The sequence below is a fragment of the Chiroxiphia lanceolata genome, chromosome 28 (assembly GCF_009829145.1).
Source record: "Chiroxiphia lanceolata isolate bChiLan1 chromosome 28, bChiLan1.pri, whole genome shotgun sequence".
Classification (NCBI taxonomy): domain Eukaryota; kingdom Metazoa; phylum Chordata; class Aves; order Passeriformes; family Pipridae; genus Chiroxiphia; species Chiroxiphia lanceolata.
This window is the reverse complement of record NC_045664.1, coordinates 1,730,467-1,735,587: the sequence shown is the minus strand read 5'-3', so window position 1 is coordinate 1,735,587 and position 5,121 is coordinate 1,730,467. Positions and strand designations below refer to the sequence as shown.

General features: G+C 44.7%; 1 long non-coding RNA gene across 2 annotated transcripts; it reads right to left on the bottom strand.

The window, feature by feature from the left end:
• Positions 1-1,007: 1,007 nt before the first annotated feature.
• On the bottom strand, positions 1,008-3,176 carry LOC116799576. 2 transcript variants are annotated; one of them, XR_004361084.1, is made up of 3 exons: positions 3,100-3,176; positions 2,137-2,313; positions 1,008-1,035 (listed from the first exon to the last, which is right to left on the bottom strand). It is a non-coding gene; the product is annotated as an uncharacterized LOC116799576 (long non-coding RNA). The 2 variants fall into 2 exon arrangements; XR_004361083.1 differs by having other exon boundaries at positions 2,137-2,236; positions 3,100-3,173.
• Positions 3,177-5,121: the final 1,945 nt, after the last annotated feature.

Below are 5,121 nucleotides of genomic sequence, written 5' to 3'. Positions count from 1 at the left end.
ATCTCCCCATTCCCAGCATTCACCTTCCCCAGGTCAGGGTGATGCTAAAAAAATTACTTCTCTATTAATAAGGGCACTGGGAGTTCACTTGGAAATTCTGGCTCCCGTTTCAAGGCATCAGAAAAGATGTTCCCCTCCTTCATCACCAAATGGCTTTGATGGAAAGTCTCCAGGAAGGTTTTCCTTGCACTGCTGATAAACTAAAGAGCTCCAAATGCCAAGGCACAAGTGAAAATGGTGCTGCAGCCTGGAGAGGGTTTCCTGCCAAAAAGGACAGAAATTATACAAATTAGGGAACTTTAAAGAATTAAATAAGGAAGGAGAATGAACTTTTCTTATTTTTTTTTGATTTTCCAGAGGTATTAATGCTACTGCAAAGTGCCCTGAAGGCACAAAAGAGCTGAACAACAACCAACCATCTTGACTTGTGTGATGTTTAATATTTAGTGCAGATATTGAGACAGGACAGGCAAGAAAACTGATATTTGTTTTTACAGACACTCCCTCAGCCACAGAAAACATCAAACAGTTCTGCTTTAATTACATATACGTGTCAGAAATCACATTTAGCTACAACACAGCAAGAGTTGCTCCTGTTAAGCTATTTTTAACCAATATTTACAGCAAAGCTGTAAAAAAAAGTCCAATCTTTTCGTTACAGATTAAGTAAGAAGTTTATTTTCAATTCTTTTTAAAATTTTATTTATTTTTACGATCATATGTCTTGAAAAATTTCAGAAAAAGGCCAAAATACAGGCCAAGGATACAAATGGCTTCTGTAAGATGGGGGGTTGTCATAGAAATCCCAGGAAATCTGGGGAAAACATGCAGTGAAATTAGGCTTCTACTAATGAGAATCTGAACAATAATTATTATCTTGATTTTTTTAATTTATTATTAAAGTAAGCTTAGATCTAACACTATTCTACTCAATCACAAGGTGATTTAAGCACTTAATTGGCTGCAGTTCTCCACAGTTTTCCATTGGGGAAATCTCCCTCAGCAAATGGATGGACACAGTGACTGAGGGCAAGTCTGAAAGGACAGAGGGGAATGGCAAAATTAGGCGTGAGAAACTTAATTATTGGAAAAATCCACAATTATTCCCCTTGTGAGCATTCCCCTCCCAGATTCTGGGGAACACTGAACTAGAAATGGCATCCCAGCTGCAGGGAACAGGTGAGTGTCCCCAAAGCATCCAGAGTTGGTCTGTCAATGGAATCATGGAATGGTTTGGGTGGGAAGGGACTTTAAAGCTCATCCAGTGCCACCCTTGCCACGGGCAGGGACACCTTCCACTAGCCCAGGTTGCTCCAACCTGACCTTGGACACTTCCAGGGATGGGGCAACCACACCTTCTCTGGGAATTCCATCCCACCCTCCCAGGGAAGAATCCCTTCCCAAAATCCCATCTCACCCCACTCCCTGGCATTTAAATCCATTACAGTGACAGGTTAAACCCAAGTCTTTCAGCTGCCTCTGGGCTGGGGCTGGGGAGGGTCTGAGACCCCCAGTGCTGCTGGTGGGATGGAGCTGGAGCTGCCAGAGATGGGCAAGAACATTGGATGGTTTGGGTGGGAAGGGACCTTGGAGATCATCTCCTGCCTCATCAACAGGTTCTGCTGGAAGCAAATGATCCCAGCTGGTCCAATATCACAGATAGAATCATAAAATCATGGAATGGTTTGGGTTGGAAGGGACCTTAAAATCATCCAGTGCCATGGGCAGGGACACCTTCCACGATCCCTGGTTACTCCAACCTGGCCTTGGACACTTCCAGGGATCCAGGGACAGCCACAGCTTCTCTGGGAACTCCATCCCAGCCCCTTACCACCTTCACAGGGAAGGATTTCTTCCCAGTATCCCATCCAACCCTTAAGGCCATTCCCCCCTGTCCTGTCACTCCGGGCCCTTGTGGAAAGGCCCAAGGACTGTTGGTGTGAAGCACTTTGCACTTTGCAAACCTCAATCTTAGATTGGGGAAAACAAAATCTCTTCTTTACTGGTTATTTCCATTCCTGCTACATGAAGGATCATCTCCTTTTTTGCTTCCCATCACTCCCTTAATCACACATTTCACATCCCTGAGAACTTGACTGGAAAACATTCAAGTGGCACAAGGCTGGAAAGACTCACAGTGGGATCCTTCAGGGAACAAATGGGTCCTTCTGGTTTGAACAGAGGGGAAACCCCCCTCATGACAGACTGAGGTGAAGAACACACAGTCTCAGGTGTTCTTTGCAGAAAAAGTGTGAAGCAGGAGAGAGGAGAAAAGGGCTCTATTAGTATTGTTGATCCACGGTTTGATGAAAGCTTAAAATGTAAATGAAAAGAGAGAGAATAGGGATGAAGCATCTTTAAACTTACAACAAATCATTTTATATTGATAGAGTCCTGGGCTTAAATCCAAGCACAGCTATTGCCTTAATGCAGACTGATTTCAGGAGACTTAAAAATAGCCAAGATCCTCTGGTGATTGGCAGCATCGTGGAGACAGCTGCCAAAGTCAAATTGATTTTTTTTTTTTCCCTTTTGAAGGACTCCACGTAATTTAAGCAAAGCTACAAATTAAAGCACACACGCATATGACTCCTTGATAATTTAATACATCCAGTCCTCAGCAGGGGAGCTGCTCCTGCAGCCTCACCTTTGAGGAACTCGGGGAAATCATGGGCAGACTGACCCCAAAATGCCAGGGAGGGTCCAAGTGGGGGATTTGGCAGCCCTGCACTCTGTGTGCTCGTGCCCAATTCAGCTGAGTTCTGACAAGAATGAACTCCAGAACTTCAACAAGTAGCAATTCCTGGTATTCTGCACTCCCAACAGATGGGATCATCTCAGGATTTCCCTGGAAACTCAATTAGACTCTGTAGCCACCACGAGGTCACCCAGGCCAGAATAGTGAGAGCAGGAAAAACTCCAAATATTGCTGAACCAGAGAACTCCAGAGGACAGCACAAGGCAGGAGTTCAGGTGTGGTGAGTTTTTTCCTTTCCCAAACATTAAAACCTTCAGTTTGCACCAAAATCTGAGGTGGGCAAAGGCACTGAGGAACTGGGGGTGGGTGGGTGTTCAGAAGCATTTTCTTTCGGCACTCACACATCTCTCTGAGGTTTCCAGCAGTAAAAGAGATGGATTCCAATGTGCATTACAGGCCTGATCAGTTTTCAGCTTGTAACATTTTAAAAATAAACCCCATGTCAAGCCCGTGGCACAGGGAAAACTTCCTGGAGCTCATTCCAGAGCACTGTTGGGAGGTTTGCTGGGCTCGGCCAAGCTCCAGCCTGCCTGTGTCACACAGGTGAATCATAGAATCACAGAATCAGAGAATAACAGAATCACAGAATCAGCTGGGTTGGAAGGGACCTCTGAGATCATCAAGTCCAACCCTTGATCCAACCCCACCGTGGTTCCCAGCCCATGGCACTGAGGCCACATCCAGTCTCACCTTAAAAACCTCCAGGGATGGAGAATCCACCCCTTCCCTGGGCAGCCCATTCCAATGGCTGAGCACCCTCTCTGCAAAGAAATTCTTCCTAATCTCCAATCTAACCCTCCCCTGGCACAGCTGAAGCCCGAGCCCTCTTGTCTTGCTGATGGTTGGGTGGGCAAAGAGACCAACCCCCCCCTGGCTCCCCCCTCCTGTCAGGGAGTTGCAGAGAGTGAGGAGGTCTCCCCTGAGCCTCCTCTTCTCCAGGCTGAACAGCCCCAGCTCCCTCAGCCTCTCCTCACAGCACTTGTGCTCCAGTCCCTTCCCCAGCCTCGTTGCTCTTCTCTGCACCTGCTCCAGCCCCTCAATGTCCTTCCTGAGCTGAGGGCCCAGAGCTGGACACAGCACTCCAGGGGTGGCCTCACCAGTGCTGAGTCCAGGGGAAACCACACCATTTGTAGCTTTGCTTAAATTATGTGGCTGATAGCATTTTAAACCAACAATATTGGCCATTGATCACTTCTTCAGCAGCAAAACAACAAAAATGGCCCCCCTTTAGCTTGTAGTTCTTTGCTACTTGTTGTAGAGGGATTTCAGGGAATGTTCGTGTACGTCTGGCTGCTGCGGAGATGCAACAATCCTCACTTCCCATGGAGCAGGAGAGTCTTTACAGACTCCATAATTGCTTTTTGAGACACCTGAGCTTGTTATTTGAATAGATTTCTTTGAAATATCGATTATATTTTGAGGAAATAGAAAGGGTTTGGTGAGGAACTGGAACCCAAACTGCACCAGGCACTGGATGCAGCACAAGAGCAGAGAAATACAGACAACAAAAGGAGCAGAAATATGAGTTAAAGGCCAAGCTTTGAAAAATAAGGAATTAAAAAAAAAATATTCTGCCCATTTTTCTTTGCAAACAAAATCCCTTGTTTTGAAGGAAAATTCAGAACGGGAAATGTGGGAAAGCAACACTGGTTTTAGTGGTTTATCACTATTTCTTCTAGAACTTCCTAGACTTCTAGAACACTCCACTTTCATTTTATTCCCATTTATTCACATTCTGCACCTAAAAAGCACCTGGCTAAAGTGCATTTAAACTGTCTGGTGCAGAGGGATTGCAGGGAATGTTTGTGGTACTCTTGGCTACTTCAGAGATGCTACAGCTCTCACTGGATCCACGGGAAGCAGGAGAGTTTTCTAATCCCCATCCTGCACCTAAAAAGCACCCAAATAAAGTGGATTTCCCACAGACTAACATTAGCTCTGTGGAGATCATCCCCTTCACAATCCAAGTGCTCAGGGCACTTCACAGCTGCCACAGTTTGCCTTTGAGAATTGCAGTATTAGTATTTATTTGATAATTTGCACACACACATGTGCTCTAAAGAACAAAATGCCTGCACACAATAACAAATCCCAAAAGCAAAGCCCACTAAAGTGAATAAAAATGAACCCAGAATTCTAGATATTAAACAGTAGGGTTTGGTTGGTTGTTTTGTTTTTTTTTTTTGTTTTTCTACAAGGCATTTTGACTTGTGATGCATTTCTCTTGACTGGTGATGTAATTATTTCTCATAACTTGTATTTTTCATGCCCTGTGATGTTATTATTTCTCATAACTTGTATTTCTCATGCCTTGTGATGTGTTTCTCTTGCAAGAGATAATCACAACTATGTGCTAAATTAAC